This window comes from Protopterus annectens, chromosome 7.part0, assembly GCF_019279795.1.
Source record: "Protopterus annectens isolate FY-2018-M chromosome 7.part0, PAN1.0, whole genome shotgun sequence".
Lineage (NCBI taxonomy): Eukaryota > Metazoa > Chordata > Ceratodontiformes > Protopteridae > Protopterus > Protopterus annectens.
In genome coordinates this window covers 1,622,867,860-1,622,893,586 of record NC_056739.1, presented here as the reverse complement: position 1 = coordinate 1,622,893,586, position 25,727 = coordinate 1,622,867,860, and positions in this window count along the sequence as shown.

Genomic DNA, 25,727 nt, shown 5'->3' with positions numbered 1-25,727 from the left:
TTTTATATAGCCCACCTAATCATGAAGGGATTCACATCTAGATCAGGGAGGTCATCGTGCCTCTTTACTCATCCCTCATCAGGCCCATAATTGAGTACAATGCCCCTTTTGGGATGTACCTTACCAGACACCTGCAACAACTGGAAAGACCCCAAAAGTACCTCACCAAGAGGATCAAGGGGCTCAAACAGATGCCGTATGCTGCCCGGTTAAAGAAACTCCAGCTCTACTCAGTGGCATACCACCTGCTCAGAGGCGATCTGTGCCTGACTTATAAAGCCATGTCCAACCCGGAATTAATGGACATGCTGCACCTCAGAAAATCCAAATCCCATCGAGCTACGCGCTCGAGTGACTTAAACCTCAGCACTGAAATAAATAGGACATGCTGGAGGGACAGATTCATAACCCAGAGGCTTCCTTTACTCTGGAATAAAATCCCAGTCCAGGTTAGGCAGAGTCCCTCATTGACTCTCTTCAAGAGGAATCTTGATGAGTGGATGCGAGATAGTAGGTTTACCCCGGGTATCACTTCTGTGTCACTGTTAGACAGAAGCGCAGTATACTAACCTCGAAAAAGGGCATAGCAAAATTAATTTAAAATGGGTGGCGAAAGCCATACACACTCTGGCTAGGCTTATAAATGCCCTAGGGCAGATAGCCTAGTATGAACCTATGAACCTATGAACCTATGTTCTTTACATGCGAACATTAGTAATTTACAAAAGTCCTTAGAATGAAGTTTACTTAAACATTACAATAATGTTCATAACATACAGTACAAAAGTTAGATTTTTTTTTTAATCAACAAAAAGAGAAACAGATGCAAATGAAATAGGACACTTGTGTGAGACAATAAGGTGATCAGGTGGGAATCGTGGGATTTAAGTGAGATCATTGCAGTGACAGGTGTTGGCATTTAGGAGAAAAGTTTTAAGTTCAGATTTAAAGTTAGAGATGATTTGGATGTTAAGGGGGCCTTTGTTTCATAGAAACAAGGACAGCAGTTCAGTAAACACTGTTTGGCTGATTGACTTTCTAGATTTATCTCCTTCATTTATTTTAAGTATGAGAAGATGTTGTCAGGCACTTCCAAAGCTCATTTAGCTACAGCTCTTATTATAGCCATTGTTCTTTAAGGCATCTTTAGATGATGTCAGCAACAGTGACTTGGTCCTCAATAAATATCTTTGCTTGGCATTATAAACTGCCGCTGCTTCCAGAACCAGATCTTCCTTTCGGACTGTTGTGGTCAAGGGTTGTTGTGATCAAGGGTTTGTTCTAGTAAATCATTCACTCAGAAGGATCAGCTAGAGACTCTATCCTACAGGTTATCAAAAACTTAAGATCTTTAGCAACTACGAAAGTTATGCGCTTAGCATAACATTAGATCTGCTTGCATAACTTGGTCTTCATTAATTATCCCATTCTGCACCCCTGGTGTCTGTTGGGGAAGGTACATTGGTTCTGTGCATTTTTCTGCCTTTAGCTTAGACAAAACAGAATGGGGGAAAGAGGGGCACAAAGCATGATGATTAGGAAGAGGTGCAGGAGTAGTATGGGAAACTTTTATTTACGAAGACACGGAATATGTTGAGCACCTAAATAGTAAAGGCTAATGAAAACTGAATTCTCTAAGCAGATCTAATGCTATTGTAAATGCATAACTTTTGTTTATTGTGTGCATTACATTTTGTGTGATTTAGTCATCTGTGACAAAACAGCTGGCTAGTTCGTTGTCAGTAAGCCTGCAACTCCAAAGAGTCTACAGACTGGACTGCATTAATGAAGAGTCATGGAGACAAATTCCTTAAAGGAAATGTGAGATGTCATACAAACTCAGCATGGTGTGCACTGAGGAAGCTGAACCACTGAACGCACTAAAATACCAAATAGGTTGTGGACTACCTTACTTACATGTTATAATCCTAACCTCATCCCCACCTCTAATCCCAATCCTAAAATTAGGTTACTAAGAGTATCACTAAGCAAGACACATAGATGTAATTCACACATATCAATCAAGCTTACAAAAATAAAATCTATCCCCTTCTCTTTCCTAAACATAACCCTAGCCCATGAAAACTCCCCCATACACACTTATCTCCAGTGATGAAACTTTCAGGTATACCAAACGTTTTGATATTAGCACCTACTCCCACTTCCCACAGTCAGCACTTGCCACTCCCAAATGAACCACACAGAAAGCAATTCTGGCTAGGCTTATAAATGCCCTAGGGCAGATAGCCTAGTATGAACCTATGAACCTATGAACATCCAATGTTGCATGACTTGTTTCTTTCTGCAGTTGACTAGTAGTGCAAATGATCAATTATGACACTAGAAATGGCATTCAATAACCGTGCACTTGATAAATTGTATGGTACCCACCTCAACTCAATTGATTCTTTTATTAAGCAACATGTTCGTTGTCTATCAGTCTAATTATTATCACTAGGGACACAGCATATGCTGCATAAAGTACCTCAAGTTCCTGAATTCTGATAAGCGTATAATAATAAGTAGGATGCGTTCTCATCACAGCATTTAAAAATCACTGCAGGGCAGTAATGAAAGAGATGTGAAGCATGGACAAAAACATTCAGACAAATATCATGGGACCTGCCATGCTGCTCTGAATTTTCAAAGTTATTTTTTTATAGAACGTTGGCAGAGGAAATCCTTAAAAATGGCATAAAAACAGCACTGTTGCTGATAGGGACACGGATATGCCAGATGTCTCCTGAAAGCAAAATGTTATTTGAAATACTTTTCAGGTATGACTTTGATAAGTTAGTGATGGAATTTGCACAGAAGGGGCAGTCATTAGATTTGGTTCTCCTAAATATAGATAGAAAAAGATAAGGGATCTCATATACAGAAAATCAGTAATCATAAGTATAAATGCTGACTGTACAGCTCCTATTGTAATTCTAGGACTGTTATGTGCTAGCCCTGGAATTATGAAAAAAAAGTCTGAAAATGCAGGGAGACAGTGAATATTGAATATTGCTGTTCTCTGTTAAAGTTGTTTTTCCATGGGGGCAAGCCTCCTTTGCACTCCCTGATGTGGGATATAAGTCTCCAACAGTCTTTGAGCTTATATATGTCAACTCTGAGATTGACATACCTTGGAAAAAAGGTAATTTCTGACTTTCTACATTTTTGAACATTTAGTCTAACTCTTCTGGAACTCACACCGACGAGTCTCAGACTTGCAAATGGTTACTAACCAGTACAGTTTTAGTTCACAATAGGTAGATTAAAGAAAAGCCATACAGTATGAATGTTTGACTTTAAGTAGGCCAATTTTGCCAAAATGAGAGACTAGAATGGAATGACACCAGGAAGAATGGCAGGAGAGCGATCAGGAAATATCGGAACTACAGTCACAAAAGTAAGAGATCTTTGAATAAAACACAACACTAAACATTATGATGAAAAGCAGTATTTTCAGAAGATATATACAATGAGACACAGTTTGACAGTAGTGGGGCAATATACACAGGAAGTACTTATTTACAAAGAGAGTAGGGTAGTGGCTACCTAGATTGTCCTTCCTAGGAAAGCTATGGAATCAAATCAGTGAGGGAATTCAATATAATTGGCCAAGACAGAAGGCATTTTAGTATGGAGTAAGAGGAAGTAAGATATGATTTTTTTAGGCAGTGGGACATACTCCCTGGATGGAGACAAGGACAGACTAGGAGGACCGTCAGTCCTTATCTTTGGATATATTTTAGGTTTTTCTCCCCAGAATACAGCCATCCTTTCTTGCAAAATGCCTGGAGGCCAGAAATGACCACAGCATTTAAGCAGTGGCTCCAGCAATGGCATATACTGGGGAGAGTGATGCGCACTTTCTCCAGCTGTTTTAGTTTTTCAGTCACCTTGAGTTTACATTTTATTTTTGCTACCCTACTTTATCTGCTGGAAGGAATAATTAACTTTCATCTCCTCATGTCACCGTTTTCTCTTTACTCACCTGTCCTACCTAGAATCCGTTCTTTGAAAGTGAATTGCATTTAAAAAATCAAAGAAAGAGGTAGAAACAAATTGAGTTTTGGAGTCTGGACTCTAGAACTCTGCATCAGTCCACTAACTGCTGGTCAGCATTAGTTTCAAAATAAGGAAGGAGTCAAAATAAGCAAACAGGAAGAAAAGTTAATTGAAATATGTATCCAGCTGTAAGTTTCCTTTTCCTGTCTACAACATTTTCTATGTGATAATAATTATGCCAAGCTAGATGGCTGGAAGCGTTTGGCTCCAGCTCATAACATCTGCCCACAGCCTCCTCTTGTTACATAACCAGCATTCTGATCTCACAGATTTTGTTTTTGCAAGGTACTGACCTAGTACCAGCTCCTAAGTAACTGCAGTACTAATGCCAGTTATCCAAATACTGATGATGTAGTGAGGTAGCTTAAGGGCAAGGATTCAAACAGTTGACCATATTAGGTTCTGGCCAACATCCTGTTGTCAATAACAACTACAGCAAAAAAACAATTCTCTGTTTAACAACCTGGTGTAAACAGCACCACAGTTTCAAAAAGTAATGATTTACTACATTCAAGGCTAATATTTGTTTAAACAGTAGATTAGCCTTTTAGTTAGCACAGGCACTGGCGGAGCTGTAGTGCAGACAGCTTGGGCTGAACTGTGTATACCTGACTGCTACAATGTTCTAATACATCCTGGACATATTCAGATCACTGATCACAGTCACTCCAAAGACCATCCCCTACGTTGTCCTTGATGGCCATTCTGTTTCGCTTCTTTGCATTGTGTAGAATTTTGACTGTGCCTACAAAGAAATTGTGATTAGACTACTTGCAGCTTGTAGTGTTACAGCTGCTCCCAAGTGTCTGTACACATCACTAATACTACTAAACAAGGTTTTAAAACCTACTAGAACTGTGAAAAATGTGGTTGAGGCAGCCCAGTACTGAAAAGCCATATACATATCAAATACGTCTTCATTAATGAGTGCCTGGTAGTCAGTGGTGATGACTAAGGTTCTGAGCTCTTAATGAACTGCTTCATATAGTCAGATATGGGTACAGGGTTTGATTCCTTCCACCTCCATTTGCCTACTGTGTGACTTTCAACAAGTCACTTAACTAGACAGTGCTCCCAGGCTGTCCTTCAAAAGGGGCACTTTGTCCAGTAGGCATACCTGGTTAAGAACTTGATAAAAAAATGAGTGTGTGCTACAGTGGAATACACTTTTTATAATGTTTTGAACTGGTATGCATATATGAAGATTTTTTTTTTTTTTATTATTTGTTATTAAAGCATTCCAGTCAGCATAGAGAAGAGGTGGAAGAATGTTTTCTGGCTTTTAGGAACAGGATGTTTCAGGGGATGTGTGGGCAAGGAAGAAGGCATGTGACACGAAATTGGAAGGACTAATGTCACTATGGGTGGACAGGTTACGCAGAGAGATGGTATTCATCCTAAGGTACTCACTATTTTGTGAGTCTGTGGAAGGGACATAACCTGACTTAGTGCTGCCTTTTCTTGTGACAGAGAACTCTGTACCGAGGGTTGATGACATCTCATGTACAGTACTGCCTATAAACCTAAGAGAGCCTGTCTCTACAAAGTCACTGACATGCAGAGGCATTTAAAATAAAGGCAAGACAATACTGCATGCCTCCATCAAAGAACATGTGTTTCATAATATGTAGAAAACGATGAATGGACAGGACAGAAACAGCAGTACCATTACGAAATGAACAAAGTTAGAGAATGCGGCACCTTTCAGAAAATAAACAGATGGGAATGGGCAGAAGTAATGCAATTAACTTCTTTACATAGGGCATACTTCATTGCAAGCTAAAATAAAGTATAATGCAGCAGACAAATTACACGGAACGGATGTAAATAAAACAGTTCTTCTAAGGATTATGAGGAACTACTGTAATGATTAACAAGAAAATGTAACAAGAACAACAGAAGTATGCACCAGAAAAAAATGCCACCTGTATAAACTGCTAAAGTCAAAATGGCAATACACATTTTTTTCATTTGTCTAAGCATGATACAATGGCAATACATTTTCATTTGTCTATGCCTGAATGGACACAGAGTTATTTATACTAAGGTAATGGAAATATTGTAGGTGTGTATGGGCAGTTGACTCCACACTCTCATACATTATTGTGAAAGCCTTACTGCATTTATTTAAAACGTGTTGTCATAACAGAATACTATGCACCAATGCAATATTATCATTGTAAATTATTATTATTAAAACATATTACAAACACAAGCTATTCAGTATCTTTCTCTGTGCAACTGCTACAGCTTATTCATTTAATCTGCTAAGAATTAATGTTACTGTGTTGGCTTTTCCATGGTGCCCATGCAGCAAGACTGATCAGAGAATAAACTAACAAATTATAGGCTAATGAGCCTGTCATTATTTGTTAAGATGTTCCTGGGGACCATTTTCAGCTGCTGTCCTTTCTGAAAGAGAGTGGATTTCAGGGCAAGCATTACTTAAAATTTACATAAGATGCACCCTCCTGGGTTAACATCTCTCAGCACTAAGATTCAGTGTAAATGCATTTAGACAAAGAACATCCAGTCATATCTCTCAACTTCTTGGCACAAGAAATCTGGACAAAACCAAAAATAATGGGGAAATAAAAGCCCAAAAATAGGGACAGAGTTTAAATATTTGTATACATTTTTCTGAAGGATATGAAGTCTGAAACTCAAATCCATCCATCCATCCATCCATCCATCCATCCATCCATCCATCCATCCATCCACAACCCCTTTTTCCTATTTTGCACATGGGGTTGGGCCACTTCAACAGTGACAATCTACAAGAGCTAAGGTTTATACTACCAGGTAACTAAACCTCAAATGTGAGTCATTATTTAGTGACTTCAGTCCTCAATGATTTGTCAGAATACCACAAATTTTATGAGAAACAGCCCAAAAATATGGGGCAAAAATCTTGACTTTCTGTGAAAATCTGGATACCTGAGAAGTATGCATCCAGTGTGCATTCTGTATACATACTACACAGTAAGGTGCTTGACTTTATTCTGCACAAAATACTGGTGAAAATACTTGAAACTCATGACCAGATTTCGTTACACTCACCACAGTTTTTTGTGCAATGACATTTCAGACTTAAAAATCCCTCTCAACAGGCATGATATAAATTACCTCCTTCTCTAGTTTCAGGGCTATCATTTAAAAACATATTCAAAGAGGTTTCCTGCAAATGCTTTAATAACAAAGGCAAAACTTTATTTGATCACTTTACAAAACAACATTCCCATCCTAGCTTCCAGCTACCATATGCAGAAAATTCATTTTAATCCCATCATATGTGTTTCTCAGGGAGAGGGGTAAAAAGTTTGGCTCAGGCTGAAGAGGGTCTCTGGACTAGTCCACTTATCATGTCACTAAATTGTAAATAAACAAATGAAAATACTTTTTTCCACAGATTCTTTATTTAAATCTGTGTGTCACAGCTTTGTGGCTACAGTTATTTGCCTAATAAAACATTTGTATTCAGTGTAACCTAACAGCATGTTTCCATATACTTGTGTGTCTATTAGTAATGTATATCTACTTTTATTGAACTCTGCCCTAGACTGAGTCTATCTGTATCAGCTCCTTATCCAACTTAATAAATTAAAATATAGTAGCATAATCAGATGTGCACATCTGACACTGAGTATTATAACCTTAGCATATTAATACGTTAAAGCACATGTATGATAAACACCTATAACCAAAAAATAACAATTCCCTATCAATACGTCCCCATCGGGTAATAATCACTGTCACATCAGTGAACTGCAGTACAGCAGTGTGGCTTCAGAAAGGACTGCATTTTCTGTCATTTAGTGCTTAAAATGTCCACATCCTTCTCTCAAAATAAGAAGGTTTCTGTCATGTTTTTCAAGTAGTTGACAATTCTTACATATTCTTATCTACTCTTGGGCATTCATATGGATGTCCAGTGACTACTCTCATGCTGCTGATTCAAGCCTTTTGTTATTTACTCCCTTCAAGCGACATCAGAGTTTCTCTGTTTATGCAAGAGACTGTTAAGCAGAGTGACATATTGAGGCATGGCATAAGGGTGGCCAACATAAATGCTATCAGTAGTGTTCTAGATGAAACTACAGATTAGGTTATGAGTTCACTGTTGTGTCTAATTTATCTAGTATGAGATGCTGACAGAGGCATTTATAGAGTGTTGGTGAAACATCTGGAATTGGTGGTGAGAGGACAACTGCAGCACTTTCATTCCTGCTTAGTAAACATACTACAGTGTGCCTGGGTGCAAGTGGACATTAAGTAGGTCACTGCTGTGGGATGATGGGTAAACTGCCACAACAGTGGCAGGTGCTGCTGAAACCTGGGGCTGAATGTATACTTCTCTGGCAGATTTGCAGCCTTGAGTTAAAATAATGAAATGCTAGAGTAAACTCACTTTACTATACCTAAGCTGATTTGTGCTACTGTCTGGGTATGTGGTGTTATGTACTGTGGTCAAATATATCATTTGTAGATCAGCTTGTGGTCACAGCATACAGCCTTGCCATATGGGCTAGTGACCTTCTTAAACAGATACAGGATTCCAATCAAAATCTTTCCAGTGCCCTTTAATTAACACCTTTTCCTCCGCATATGGTACCAATTTGCATGCAAGAATACCATGTTAGTTAGCAAAGCATTGACATGCTTTTGTCTTAATATTACAAGATACGGTCCATTCCTTTTATGTATCTTATTATTATCCCCACCAACACCATCATATAATCTACTTCTGGGTTTTTGCAGACAAAGAGCATGATTTCCACATTTGTATTTTGAATTATAAATACTACACTGCACTATTCTTATGGTTTACCTAGAGCAGTGATGGCGAACCTATGATACGTGTCTCAAAGGTGACACATGCCACAACGTTTTGGGTGATACGCCAGTGATCACCAACACCCGAGTTACCAAAGACACTGCTTTTGCATTCGTTGCTCATGTGAAGTGCACTGAATTATTTTGTGCCAGGAGCTTTTGACATGCCAAACCCAAAAGAATCGTCATCACTGACCTAGATACCTTCAAGTTTTGCCTCACTGGTATGGAGCAAAAAGTGTTTGCTACTATCACCCTAAGTATGACTAGTGACCTATGTACAGGAGAGAGCTGACTGCAGGATACACAGAGAATGACTAAAGGCTACCGCTGCTCTCAGGGAAGAGTGTAACATGAAATGTTAGATGAATGGACTCTGTCCATAACCAAGAGAATCCAGCTGTGGCCTAAAAGTGACTTACACAGGAGCCAAGAATGACTCTCATGGTAATGTGTGTGGAGGTAATGGCAATGAGAGTGAAATATATCAGGCTGGAAGTGACATTGTTCCACTAGAAATGAAATTGTGCATGCTCATTAATTTCACTATTGTGAAATTATGCTTCAGATGCTTTGATTGTATCATTTTGTGAGTAGCAGGCATTGACTAGGAAAAGTCCCCTTCCGCCAGTTAAAATACATGCCTGAGTCCAGAAGCTGGGTGTAAGTTATTTAATTGTAATAATTAATTTTAATAATGTTACCAGATTTTCACGGTTGCGATAATACCATGCTGGCATGAAAACGAGTGGGGGAAACACCGCAAGCTGTTATTTGAAGTCCTTACTGATGAAAGGTAAATTTGGAAGACATTTAGGAAGAGAGAAACAATCCTTTTAGTCTTCTTCCTGTTTTGCGTGCATTACACATGCATGCATCAATTGTCTCAGATTTCTAGGGCAGTATAATTCATTATGTAACAGCGGAACAAGTTGATCTGTTCTGCAGTAGTGAGTACAAGCTGTTGGGTACACTAATATAGCAAGCCGTGGGCACAGTTACATAAAAACAGAAACATTGCAATGTTCTTACTTGCTGAAGAAAAGTGAAGTGAAGCAATATTTGGTGAGAGTAATTGCAGTCAGTAAGAGAGCAGTCCTGACAATTGAAGCGTCTATGCACTTTACTGCCAGCTACATAACATGGTAGTAAAGTGCATACATAAACAGCGCCACTATGTTTTTCCTTTGATTTAGGCAGGGTTATGAATAAAAATCTTCACTGTGAAAGAAAACACACTGACATCTTCACAGCATTAACAGAATACATTTAGACATTGTGAAGCAACCGGTGGTGATAATATGGAGTGCTGGATATCTTACATATTCCCAGTGTAAGGAAAGCAATTTAATGCACAATGCTTTGTGTACTTCAGGAGACAGAAACAGGAGGTAAAACATGAAAGGAAACACATTGCTTGACATATTCACGGCATTAATGGTTAAATTTAAACATCGTGAAGCAACCAGTATTATCACACAAATCTGGTTGCGATAATACGTAAGTACCCTCCTTACTTCAGAACACATCTTCCATCAACCATATACACTACACTGCAAACTGTATTTTCATTAATTCTCTTTGTAAGGTGCGGGGTTGGCATCATCCCTCAATCCTCTTCCCCCCTTACAAACAAAATTAATTAAAAAATACTGTTTCTCTGCAGATGGGCAGAAGTAACTTCAGTAGTGGTATTCTTGAAGAGAATCTGTATAGACAAATTACATCTACCTGATATATTACACCAATGTTGCAATGCTCTCCTCCGTGCTTGCATTGTAAAGTTACTAATATATTTCAACTATCACATGACAGGATTACCTCATCCATCTCTTTTCATATCTTTTGTGACCCAGGATCAGTAGCATGTAAGGTTTTCTTCACTGGAAAGTGAAAGCCACCCAGTTAAAGGTCACATTTGGACAACACTACAGCAAGACATTAGAAGGTAATGAAAAGTCATTTTAACAACAGACAGATTCAGAAGTCAGTGAAGAAAAATTCTACCTCTGATGGAATGCCTAACTTATTGTAAATATTGCTGTCATACTCAAAAGAGAAATATTCTCCCTTAAACTTTCTCAACTGCCATTTATGAAGACATTAAGAAGGACAAGCCCAATCAATCAGTCTCATTTTCTTAACCTGACCTCCCATCTCTTCTCACTTACTCAGTTCCCAGTCAAGCTTATTGCATTGCTTCATCACAACCAGTCTAATCTTCTTACTGGCAAGTCTTTTATGTAGAAACAAACCACATAACCTCATCCTCTCATATTCCATGCATCTCTGTCTATACGTCAGACTGGCAGCCACTTGCTATGTACTGCTGCTGTCACAATCAGTTATAAACCAACCTTACAACTTTGGTTCCCATTTCAAATCAGCTCTGCTTAGTGTCTCTCCAATACTGGGAAGAACAGAAGGCATTTATGACTATGAGTATCTGCTAGGTCTCATTAGCTGCTTCACCCTGATCCGTGAGCATAGGTAGCAGGTCAACAAATAAGTCACTGTTAGATGAGATATGACATCACTAAATTCTTTTCACAAATATCTGATCCATGATACACTTTGACAGCAATACAAATGAAATATTACAGGTAGGGCAACTCATCTTATTATTGTAGTGGCTTGCAGTAAATTGTAAATGATTTGATCTGTGATGTTGTACCAATTATCAGGCAGTGGTGAACCCACCTCAGTGGTGCATGGAATGCCAGTTCTTAGACTGATGAGTTCTGGGCCTCATTCTCTTGTTTATATTTTGTATGTAACAGAAACTGCAGATGCCAGTGGTGTTAAAGGCACAGAGGTCCAGAAATGTGCATGAATTAATATTGCACCTGTTTATGCATTGATCAGATAATAAGCCTGTCACTCCTAAGTACAGCATTTTTCCTACAAGGTATAGTTGTTTCCTGTTACTGTTAGGATGCATATTGGTTCCCTGTAATGAACTCTACATGGAATAACGTAAAGGCAAAAGGATGATAAGATTTTTGTGCAGTCCAGGAGTGAGTCACATGTTCCTCATCTTGTTTTTTTTTTTTTTATTGTATTTTACCTTGTTTATTTATTTATTTTTTGTACTTTGCACTTGTTTGTAGAAGCATGTTTGTATTGTTTTTTTTTTCTGTGACATCTCAAATGTTATGCTTTTAATAGACATGTAACCCATACCCTTTCCCACTGATTTAGAGAGAGAACAACAATAGGTTATTGCCTGGAATATTGCAAAAATATCTCAAAATGAAACAACAATATACTCACAAGCAGAAACACAACTTACTCCTGTCTAAAGACAATTGTTTTGTCACATACTTTCTGATTATGTCTCTTTTAAGCCCCAGTGCAGGTTAATAATTTAAAACATATCTCTCAGCTGTCTAAAATTTTGGGGAATGTTCCTGATTTTGGCTTGTATTTTGCCTGTCCCTACTAAAATGTTTTATTTTCTGGTAAATCATGAAAGATTGCAGTTAGTCAGTAATGCCAGACCTCAGAGTTTTATACTTTGCAAATCTTCAGAAAATGCACTTTGGTGCAAACCCTGTTGTTCTATTAACTTTATAACTGAGTTAGAGTAACATTTAAAAACTATCCCTGATTTTGGCCTTTTAACCCCCATTATTTTTGGCTTTGCACAGATTTTCCTGAGCAAAGCAGTTGACAGGTATCTTTTAAAATGCAAATTTTTTTTCTTGTCTTTAATTTTTCAAAAAAATATGCAGACATTATTAAAGTTCTATATAATGCAATCTAGTAATATATGAATAGTTTCAGTTTAGTATTCCCTGCATGCTGAGATAATCAGAACTACATACAACATATGTTAATTTAAGTGCTACAAAATACACAACACTTTTATTGCATCAGAATAAAAAAGCCTTGCACGGTACAGCCTTTCTAATATTTTTGTAATTCTTGGAATAATGCTGAAGTTCAGGTGATGTTGACTTTAACCACACCATTGAATTAACTCTGCTTTATAGTTATTGCCTTCACTGCTCAGACGTGGCAGAACTGCTGTGCTGGCATGCCCTATAATAAAGATACCTAATTGGCTACACCCTTCTTATCTGACTTGGCATTTAATCAGCATTTGTCCTTAAATTTAGGGATAAAGAGCAGAGCACAGCAAATCATTAAAAAACTACATGCAGCTTTAGACTGGAAGCTCAGAATAATTGCAGCCTGACGTAGCTAGCTGCTCAGTTGGCCTGTCAGGTAGGTAGATCTGTGATGGTCTTTTGTATTATCAAGTACTCAAATACAAAAATGTCTAGGTTCTCAGTACGAGGCTGGAAGTTCTCAGCAGCCTCCTACAGATATGCACATAGAAAATTGCTCATCACACTCTTCCCCTCAACCAGGAAAATATCAAATGCATATCAGGTTGATTAGAACAATCAGGATTTCATATATATATATATATATATATATATATATATATATATATATATATATATATATATATATATATATACCGTTTCAGTGTTAAATTACTCAGACACTTAATATTCCAGTCTGCTGCTAATAATGTGATCCAGAATGAGAGACACATATTCAGATAAATTTAATTTGCTTTTCTCCCTGAGGTAGTGGAAGCTTTGGCCCAGCTCTGAGCTATTTCTGAGGATTCTCACTTGTAAGCTCATCTAGTTACTAGCAGCCAAGCACCTCTCTCTGTTTTTCTCTATTACTGTGCTTTTGCAAGAATTACTGCAGGCAGCTAGGAAGCAAGAATGTGACAGAAATAATTACTATGACACTGTGTGTTTTGGCTTGTGTCCTGCAGTTCTTTATACTTCTGAAAAGGCATAGCAGAGAACAATTTATTTTCTACGCACTAGGAGAAATGTTTCAGTAGCAGCATAGCTCAAAGAGAAATTAAGGTCAACATTAACATATGCAATTTAAATGACTTTCACAAGATTCTAGATTGAGCAGGTTAATGCAAGGTAGCAACAGGCTTCAGATTAGATTGTCATGTTCACATCAGCGTGCTTTAATTCGGTTATAAAGCTAGTCAACTAAGGTTTGCCATTATTCAAATGTTACCCATAATTATTCACTAAAGACAACCAATATATGTTCAGATCTCTTCTTTGGACATTTACATGACTCATGTTGTATGACTACTGCAAATCAGTAGGCAGTTATGTGACAAATCATGCTCACGCAGGGGAAACCAAAATGGAAAAAAGCAATACCGAATACTGTGGTATCCCATATGACTTGCTTGGGATAAATGTAATTTTAACCATCTCATGTGAGTATTCTGTTTTTTTCTTTTGCTTACTTGCTTACACTTCACATTTATCTTTATTTATTTATTAGATTTGCAGTCATTTTATAACTGAAACAAGGCACTCAAAGGTACAGCCCATATTGTCTAGTAGAACACACCCCTCTTGCTAAACAGTAAACACACACTGTGTAAGTGTCTAGTATCTTATTATGCTATTGTGGCATGCTATTGGCAGACAAACCACACATTGTTGTGTAGATGATCAAGTGTTTGCCGACTATTAAAACATTGTGCTGCAAGGAGCAGTCAAAATGTACAAATTGCTAAGGTTTTTATTTTATTTTATTTATTTTTTGTCATACTCTCTCTGCCTTTAATAACAAATATTTTCAACTCCTGCTGTAAGAAAATATCCTTTACTTAGATGTAATTTCCTTCTGACCTTGCTCTGCAAATTGCCTAGATATTCCTTAACACTCTGTGTAGAGGTACAATGCATATTTAACCTGTTCCAAGGGTATATAGTCTGCCTGCAATTGCCTAGATATTTCCTTAATACTCTGTGAAGAGGTCTAATGCACATTTAATCCTGTTCCAAGGGTATATAGCCTGCCTGTACTTGCTGTTGTATCACTGCATTTATCTGCTCCTCACAACGGACTTTTTAAAAATGTATAACTGCATTTGTTTTTAGATTGTGTACTAGTGGTTGTGACACTTTCTAAACCTTGTCAGTACTGCTCTCTCTCCCTGTCTTGCTCCTTGCTCCCCATCTTTGCTGCTCTCAATTACTTTTATTGTCTCCTTAACCCTCCCTCTCCTATACCCTTCTTCTAGACCTACTCCTCTGTTCCTTTGCCTTTTCCATTCTATATGTTTTTCTCCACCTCCTTTACTGTTTAGCTTATACTGTCCTCCTTCTCCTCCCTTCTCCCTATACTTTTTGTCTGTTTCTCCCCTCTCTTTTACAGCTCACCTATTCTGTGGGTCCATCAGTACCTCCCAAATTACACGGACTCCTCGCTCAAAGCCAAGTTCGGCCCACCTGGATTCTTATCCTGCTAACCAGTTTGGGCTTATCCAAAAGGAACCCACACTGTGGAATCCCTCACCTTTTGCTCTCAATAAATGTATGTAACTTTAAAACCAAAAACAAAGTCAATTTACCATAACATCCTTATATGCTAGCCTGTCCCCCAGTGTGTGTGTGTCTCAGCAGCCTACAGCATACCTCAAAGATCCCACTCTAACTCACTACCTCTAATCTCCCATTCCATTCTTCTATCCCTCTGAAGACTTACCCTGGTACTCACTGTTACCTCTACCTTTTTCCTACCTCTGTCTCTAGCTCCATTTCTACCTCCCCTTAGTCTCTCTGCCTGCCTATTTCCTCCACTCACCACTAGGTGGCAGCACCTTCCCACTTGTTGCATACTCCTACCCTACGGTATAATAACTTTTGCTGTCCTCCTGTCTTTTTGAGCTTTCTTCTAACACCTACCTCTTTCTCCCACATATTTACTACAGCCTACTATCCCATAACTTTTCTTTTCTCCCCCTCCACTAACCTATTCTCCTCTCCCCCAGAATTACTCTGTTTCCTCTATCACTCCTACCCAGCTCTTACTGCACCTTCTCTTACTTACCTCAGCTCCTTCCTGCAGTGGCTGATACTTTTTCCAGCAGGGCTCTTCTGCTCTGTTGCTCTATCGTGCTCCGTTCACCCTGCAGGCTCACTCCGCTCCCCTACCCTGCCCCCAATTTCCACCCGCCCCAAGTGGTCCTACATTTATTGTGATCCCTTACTCCCTCCTCATTTTCAACACCCAATCCCGCAACAGTATAACTCCTCCCTCTCCACCAATCACACCTGTCCTTATACTCCTCCCCATTACATCACCTCAGATTACTTCCATCAAACCTCCATTACTTCTATCTCCTTAAAACAAACTTCAACCACAAATGCCCTCTTTTAATTCCACAACTCTCACCCCATAATACTCCTTCTCCTCATTCTATTTCCTCTATACCATGCCACCTCTTATACAACCCTACATATACACCCTCCACCTTCAACTCCAAACCCCAACCATTCAAATCACTTCCACAACATCTCTGCCTCTCTTACCACCTTTCACCCCACCTCTCTATTCTCTTTAAAACTCTTTCCATATTCCCTCAAATTTCTACAAACCTAAACCCACATTCCTGCATCCTTGCCTAACCAAACAAAATCCAACAAAACTAATACATCTTCTTACATACCTCTTCTTAGCAGGCGACATTCATCCTAACCCTGGACCAAACACATCTCCAACTTATAACCACAACTCCAATAACAAACCTACAAACAAAGATCTCAAATTCCTCACTATCAACGCCCAAAGCTTAACTAATAAAATTACCCTATTTCATGCCTGGGTCAACCATAACTCACCTGACATAGGAGCCATCTCTGAAACATGGCTCAAACCACACATAACTGACTCAGAACCCCCGATTTCAATGCATCTGATCTGACCACCTAAATAAAAGAGGTGGTGGAGTCGCTCTACTAATCACCTATCTATCACACCTTTCCAAAATCCTATTCCTTCCTTTCATAATGCTGAACTAGTAATTGGCATGCTAAAATTAAATAAGCACAAAAGTATCTGCATCATCTCTCTCTATATTCCCCCAGGCAATAACACCAATACCTTAGAAGACTTCCTCTCCTGGACTTCCACAAATATAAAGCAAGAAACTTACATACTGGGAGACGTAAATATTGACTGGCAAAAAATCATAGACCCCAGTCCCTCCCTGTCTATTAACCTATTCAACTTTACTCAATTTATTCACACCATCACTACACCCAACAAAACTAACCACCCAAGCTCCATCCTAGACTGGATACTAGTGTCTCACCCAAATAGAGCCACTACATCAGGTGTCACTCCCGAACCATTAGGTGACCACCTCCCTGCATTCACCCACAGAAACACCTCGTCCTCCCCCTACTCCCACCACCTCCTACATACCCGTAACCTAACTTTAACCCCTCCACCTTCACTACCTCCCTTAAGCTCATTAACTGGAACCCTCTAAAAACACTGCCTCTTGACAAAGCCGTAGATTTCTTCAACTCTACATTCCTTTCCATCTTAATCTCCCTAGCTCCAACTCAAACCAAAAGGGTTAAAGCCAAAACAGCACCCTGGCTCACTAAAGCTTCCAAAACAATTATGCAACAAAGAGACAAATGTTGGAAAAGCTACCACCATCATAAACAACCTGAACTGTTACTAAAATATAAACAGCTATGAAACCTAGCCAAAAAACAAGTCATTAAAGACAAAAAAATCATACTACAACCACCTACAAATAAACCACACAAAAAACCACAAACAATTATGGAACTCTATAAACACCCTCCTCAAGCCAGGTACCACAAAAAACCCTTGTCCCGACACTAGCAAAACTAACCAAGAAATTGCCAATCTATTCAATACCTTCTTCACCTCCTCCATTGCTGAGCTGACCAAAACCTTCCCAAATAACATCCCCCTACCCACCTCCTCCCAAGCTCGCACCTCATCCCCCCCTCTCCCCCTAACTTTGAACTTAAACCAATATCCACCAACCTCATAAAGAAATTTCTCTATAGACTAAAACCTTGCACCAATGCTCCAGACAACATTCCCTCCTCCTTCTTAAAAATTGCCTCTGACAGTATTGCTTTCCCTATCAGCATCCTGATCAGTAGATCACTTCTTGAATCATATGTACCAAAACTATGGCGTTCTGCCTTTATCCTTCCTCTCCACAAAGGTGGAAAAAATACAAGTTCTCTAACTTCCGCCCCATTGCCATCTTCTCTCCCATCTCTAAACTTCTCAAAAAATGCATTCACATACAACTCATGCCATTCCTAACCGAACATCAACTTTTATCTCCTACCCAACATGGCTTCCGCCCAGGACACAATACCAACACAACCCTCCTCTCCTTCCTACACTCTATCAATTCAGCCCGAGAATCTGGTTACTTAATTTCATCCTTTCTATTAGATCTATCTAAAGCCTTTGATACCATCTCTCATATCCATCTATTTAACCATCTATCTAACCTTAACATCTCCACAAAAACTCTTTCCTGGTTCTCCAGCTATCTTTCTGACAGGTCCCAAGCAGTGAACTGGGGCCAATCCTCTTCCTCCTTCCTTCCAACACCCACAGGAGTTCCCCAAGGTTCCATTATTGGCCCTCTACTATTTAACATCTTTATTAATGATTTTCACAAAGCCATTCCTAACACCAAAATTGTCCAATATGCAGATGACTCCACTCTCATCTGCCATGCCTCCAACCAAACTGAACTAAAATCTCTAACTCAATCTGCCTTCTCATCCACTGAAAAATGGATGCACCATAACCACCTCTCACTAAATGCTAACAAAACTAAAATTCTCCTTTTCACTACCTCCAAATCTACCCACATTGACAAACACTCATTTCAAATTATCAGCCTCAACAAGTCTGTCATTGATATTGTTCCCTCCGCCAAACTGTTGGGGGTCACCATTGATGAACACCTAAAATTTAATACCCATATCCAACTCAACATCAAGAAAACCCACATAAAACTTGGCCTTCTCTACAGAAATAATCACTTCCTCTCTCCCTCTACTAGACTGACCCTGGCCACAACTTATCTTCTCCCATCTCTCCTTTATGGCGCTCCTCTGATTACTAATCTATCTTCCACCCTTACCTCCAAGCTAGAAGTATGCTACAACAAAATCTCCAGGTTTGCCACAAATGCAAAAGCCTCCTCCCACCACTGCTCCTCCCTACTAACCATAAACTGGCTTGAACTCCCCAATCAACTAGACTTCCTTCAAATTGTCTTAGCCCACAAATTACTTTTTCAACCCAACAGCTGCCTGGCTTTATCCAATATCCTCCAACCTTACAGCCCCCCAAGACCCCTTAGATCCACTCATCAAAACCTCATTACCATCCACAAACCAAAGTGTCATGCTGGTCAACTTCTACTATCCTTCATCCTAGCTAAAAAAATGGAATGCTCTGCCCTCCACCCTGAGAACTTGTGACAACCTAAATACCTTCAAAAGTCTACTTCACTCCTACCTGCTTCTTCACAGAAAATGTAATTGCACTCCACACCCCATACCTCCCAAACTCCCCCCTTCCTTCTCTCCTGGCTAAACTCATTACCTTTCAAACTACTGACTTATACTCCGACTACAACTCATAAGCTATCTCCTCCCAGCATATCACTCTTTGACTCTAATTTCAGTCCTTTCATAGCTACTTAATCTTCTTAGCTACCAAGTATTAGATTCCTCCTCTATCCACTTCCCTTTCTGGTAAAAAACTTGTTTACAACTCCATACTGAATGCTATGTAAAAGAATCTTTCGTGTGATATCTCAATTTGATACACAACTTAGCAATGTAAAATATTTATATATGTTTATGCAACTTGTTTTGCAGTGTAAAAGAATTTCTTTTGTGTACTATTTCAATATGATATGTAACTTATCAATGTGAAGAATTTATATATGTTTATGTAACTTGCAAATCTTCACAATTTAACAATGTAAAAACTATTATGTAACTAGTTATGTGGAGCTTTTCTCCCCGGGCCTCCACTGAAAATGGGCTCTCGAGCCCAGTGGACCTCCCCGGTCACCAAACTGGAATAAATAAATAAAATAAATAATGTGTTGCAATGCACACTAAACTTTTTTTTTTTTGCAATATACATTAAAGATATATTGTGAAGGGTCAGGATGTGTATTTTAGCTGCTTCTCCCATGGGTCAGCATTTTTTTTGTCTGTCCCACAGTTCAGGTTTTTCTGTGTTGCAGTTCATATTTACAAAGCTATAATTGTAAAATGTTTCATACTGCTGTTGGCATTGCTGAATTCTGCTTTGTTTTTAATATCTGTGCTTCTTTAAATTACTAAAGCTGTGTTGTGTTGTGTTTGCTTATGCATTACATGACAGTTAAATGATTAACTCTGAAAAATATTTTAAACTTGCAATAAAATGTCCTGTTTGGACATGCCTTTGCTCTGCCTGGTCTTTGTTTATTATGTGAAAAGTGTTGTTGTCAAAGCATTTTTTCCAGCACTTGTTTAAAAAAATTTTTTTGGCAGCATAGGATGGTTAGGCAACACAGGATGGTGGTCTGTAGGATGACGTTGATGATCAAGAAGAGGAGGAGGAGTGTGAGGGCAGTGCCAAGGATCAAATGGTGGAAGTTAAAAAAGGGTGATTGTGAGGTGGAGTCCAGGGAACCATTAAGACAGGCATTGTGTGGCAGTGAAGAGTTACCAAATAGCTGAGTAACTACAACATAGCTGATAAGGGAGACAGCTAGAAATGTGCTTGGTGTGACATCTGGGCAGAGGAAGGAGGACAAGGAGACCTGGTGATGGAACAAAGAAGTACAGGAGAGTATACAGAGAAAGAGGTTGGTGAAGAAGAAATGGGATTGTCACAGAGATGAAGAAAGTAGACAGGAATATAAGGAGACGAGGTGTATGGCAAAGAAAGAGGTGACGAAGGTGAAAGATAAGGTGTATGGAGAGTTGCATGAAAGGTTGGACACAAAGGAGGGATAAAAGGACCTGTACTGATTGGCTAGACATAGGGACCAATCTGGGAAAGATGTGCAGCAGGTAAGAGTGATAAAGGATAATGAGGGAAACATACTCACAAGCGAGGAGAGTGTGTTGAGCAGATGGAAAGAGTACTTTGAGGGGCTGATGAACGAAAAGAATGAGAGACAGAGAAGGTTGGATGATGTGGGGATAGTGAATCAGGAAGTACATCAGATTAGCAAGGAGGAAGTAAGGACAGCTATGAAGAGGATGGCAAATGGAAAGGCTGTTGGCCCAGATGACATACCTGTGGAAGCATGGAGGTGTTTAGGAGAGATGGCAGTGGAGTTTTTAACCAGATTGTTTAATGACATTTTGGAAAGTGAGAGGATGCCTGAGGAGTGGAGATGAAATGTTTTGGTACCAATTTTTAAGAATAAGGGTGATGTGCAAAGCTGTAGTAACTACAGAGGGATAAAACTGATCAGTCATAGCATGAAGTTATGGGAAAGAGTAGTGCAAGCAAGGTTAAGAAGGGAGGTGATGATTAGTGAGCAGCAGTATGGTATGAGGAAGTTGGGAGTGGCAGAGAAGTATGTAAGAGGAAAAGAGGAAGGCCTAAAATAAGGTTTATGGATGTGGTGATAACAGACCAAGATGCAGAGGACAGGAAGGAATGGGAAACAGATGATCCGGGCTGGCGCTATCCTAAACAGCTGAAAGAAGAAGAAGAAGAAGATGTTGATAACCAAGTCAGCTGGAGGACTTGCCTGACTAGTTTCTCACTGGAAAACAATGTCAGATGTTCTGAAATATGGTGTTAAATCACTGGAGCAAGTTGTGACTTTAAGGCACAGTGTTGCATGGTGTAAACATTCCTTCTACTGGAAGCTACTGTTTGCACAGCAGTTCAGTTGAACAGCAGTTAATTTCCATTGAAACACACCCTAGATGCAATTAAAAATTAAGTTTTGATCATGCTGCTGGTGGAACATTATGACAGCTCGGAACGGGATAGGATCAGCTAGTTCTCCCTAGATCTTCAAGGACATCCTAATTACTTATAAAAATATACAGTATGCTGGACTTGCACAGAACGTTGATGGCAAATTTCAATACAATTCACACTGAGGATAGCTATCCCCCATCAGTGGCATATCAGTGTACCAACAGTCAAGTGTCTGCCTACATGAAAAGAAAGATGAAACTTTCTTGCTCAGTTCTTTCTTACAGCTCCAGTGAAGTCTGATAAAAAGACTGCACTAAATAAACAGGTAAAAATTAGGAACCATCTGGTGGCCAAAATACTTGTTTAGTACTTTCACGTTTTAAGGAGTTATTGGGTTAATAAGGAAAAGGGAATCTAGTAGGAAACAAGAAAGGACTACTGGCAAATGCCAAAAGTGTTGGAAGTAAAATGCAAACATTGCAGTCCATCTTACTGGAGGGAGGAACTGATGTGGTAGGGATAGCAGAAACCTGGGCAAATCAGAATGGGAAATGAATATACCCACCTTATTGTTATAGAAGGAAGTGGGAGCTGGTATAACATTAGGAGTATATGTATAAAACAAGGATGCATTTACTTTGTAGATGGTGTGGTGGAAGATTCTATGTGGTTTGTCAATTGCAACCTAATGAACACTTAAATTATTGTTGCTATGTGGGTGCATGCAATGTCAAAGTATGTCAATCATTTCTTTTACTGAATGGTTTGTAATGACTTCTCTAAGACTTCATGACTCAGAGAAATGAAAAGAGTTTATTATTATTATTAATTTTAAGTTTCATTTTTTTCTGAGTTTGTCTGACTCTACAAGTAGCATAGAGATGGGGGTATGGGGCAAACCTCTCAACTATCCAGGTTTTTTAAGAATTTCCAAGTTTTTTGGTCTGTTCCTTACAAAATCTGTGATTTTTTTGGCAAATCTTTGAGGAATTAATTCACTAAATATTGATATATATTTAAGTTCCTTGCTTCATACCCTTCAGAAAATTCATGATTAAGCAAAATAAGTTATCATATCAACTTTCTAAGTTTATGAGTGATATTTAAAAATGTTCTCCATTCTGGGGCCTTCAACATTTTATGTTTGTGAGTGATATTTAAAACTTTTAACATATTTTCCATATCAAATAGCACAGTGGTGCAACAGTAGCATTGTTGCCTCACAGCAAGAGGTTCTCTGGTTTGATTTTCAGCTGAAGTGCCTTCTGTGTGGAGTCTGCATGTCCTTCCTGCATTTGTGTGGGTTTCCTCCGGATGCTCCGTTTTCCTCCCATGTTTGAAAGGCATGCATCTGGAGCATTTCTTCCCGGGCCTCCGCTGATTGGCTTGGTTCCAAGTCGGGCTCTCCCAGTAAACAACTGTTAAATAAAGTATCTTGGGGCCTTTATTCCCTCCCATTATTGTTGGCTTTGTCTAGAATTCTTGAGCTAGCACAGCTCCCATACTGGTAGGTGTGCAAAGAATTTGGGCCTTCCTGAAAAAATATTTTTGTATTATGTGTAATGTTTTGTGTTGTAAGTTGCTATTTTCATGTTATTGTGTGATTTAGGTGTTTTCTTTGCAATATTTTGCAGTCTTTTTTTGCACTCCCATGTACCCAGCCTGGGGACAGTGAATTAAGAGGCTGAGCAAAATGCAAATAATTAAAATGAGAACTACAAACTATACAGTACCTTAGTGTGGTAAATAGACTGATGTGATGCAGCATATGAGAGCTAGTAAAATAAAAGGAAACTTGAATCTGCCAAGATTTAAATGTAATAAAGATAAGGGTAAGATAGGTAAAGAAAGAGAAATTGTTCAACAGTTCAAATATTTGGGCTTCCTAATGCATTATGGTATTAGCCCTACCAGGAGTTGCCGACTAATAGTTTAACTTTCCTACTGTTTAATTTTCAGTTCTTGCAGTTAAACTGAAAACAAACATTCAAGTATGAAGTTTAGTACTACATTAAAGTATAATAGATGACTATAGACACACACACACACACACACACACACACACACACACACACACACACACACACACACACACACACACACACACACACACACACACACTGGGATAATATTAAGTAGACAGAGTAAATGTGATAGAAACCTGCATCAGGAGGAGAACAATAACAAGAAGTTAGAAGAAAATGGTCCTAGGCCAAAAAATGTAAGTCACATAAGATAAAAAAGCAGAGAAAAGAATGTACAAAATATGGAAGCCTAGTGGAGAGGCAAGATAAAGGAATGAACTATTTAAATGATGAGAGTTCTAGCAGAAAAAGAAATAAAGGATTCAACGGTTTACTATCATATTTGTGAACGTCATTTAGACGAACGCAACGATTTCCAACAAATATTGTCGGGAATCAAAACACCGAGCAACCGAAATATCGAACGGACCATTTCAGCAATGTCAAATATCGACTTTGCTGAAATGCTCACATCTTCCCACAACTAACAATAATGTTTGCACGCCCCACCCCCCCTACTTATATATACAAACTCCGAGATTGTATGACAGTGAGGGTAGGAGTACATTTCCCGATCCCCACTATAGTGCAATCTGCACCGCAATGTTGAAGCTGACAATAGCGGCTGTTTGCTCATGTCAGCTTCGACATTGTGGTGATTTAACTCAGTTCGAGAAAATGATTTTCACACATACTTGATCGTCTAAATGACAATTGAATATGTGATAGTAAACTGGATTCAACACCTTAATTTGGGAAGATCACAATATATATTAGGCATGGCAGACATAATGATATTGTAGTTCTGTGTATAGATATGAAGCATCATGGGGAACTAGGAATGACAAGCCATGATCTTAGGCAAGCTTCTTTTATTAAAAGTTCATTTAAGCCACCGAATGTAAACGCCAGCTTGAGATGTGTTTGGGATGTCTGGATTAGAAGTAATGAGAAGCAGGGCCAGATTGCCCATTTCTATTGAATGATGGCAACAAAAACGTACATGTGGCTAATTACCATAACACTGTTAACAAATAATCAAACAGAAGAGCCTGTGTTTATAGGAATTAAAAACATTTTAACTTTCTTTACAAAAATAATAAAGATCAGGAATTAGAAGAGGAAAATCACACTTTAAAATCTTGTAAGTTCATGATTCAGTGCAACAGTTTGTGTTTTACAGATAAAGAACTTTCCTTTCAAATGTCATTCTATACACTGTGTGTGTTCAAAGGGACTCAAGTGCATAAAATGGGAAAATAGCATATTTATGAAATCTTTTTCATGTTAACATCACTACTAAGGAAACAACGTGAGACAAGCTTGTACCCTCAACTTGCAGCCTATCAGATCTTTCATCTATGTATCAAGCTAAAGTATAAACTCTCCCATAGGATTTAACAAATCTGCCTGCTTTGTAACCCATCTCAGAGTGCTTCATTTACTAAGTTGGTTATACTTTATTTTTAACAAAATTATTACTTTGTGTGAGGTACATTTTATGTATTATCACTGCTATACAAACAAACAAATAATGGTATAAAAAGAATAGTTTAAAATAAAAGTTAAACCACTGGCCAGAGAGAGTCCAGTTTATTTGAGTAGGGATTTGCTGTTCCAGTTAATAAGAAATTAATTACAGTGGTGCCACTACTGAAGGATAAGCCTAGAAAGGACAATGATAACTATGGGCAGATTAATCTGATGTCACTATTAGAAAAGATTCTGAGACCACTGTTGGTGGATTGTGGATACTGATCAGCATGGATTCACTAAACTTAACTCACGTCAATTTAGGTTGAGGCTAGTTTTAAGAATAGTTGACAGGACCTGGGTGGGACAGAAGATATGATAAGCTTGGACTTCACTAAGGCATTCAGGTTTTGTTCCCTATACGAAATGTGTGAAAACTGAAGAAGAAGAGTAGGAAGATGAATAGGTGAGTATGAATTTCTCTGTCTATAAGGAAACAGACTATAATTGTAAGTGGAG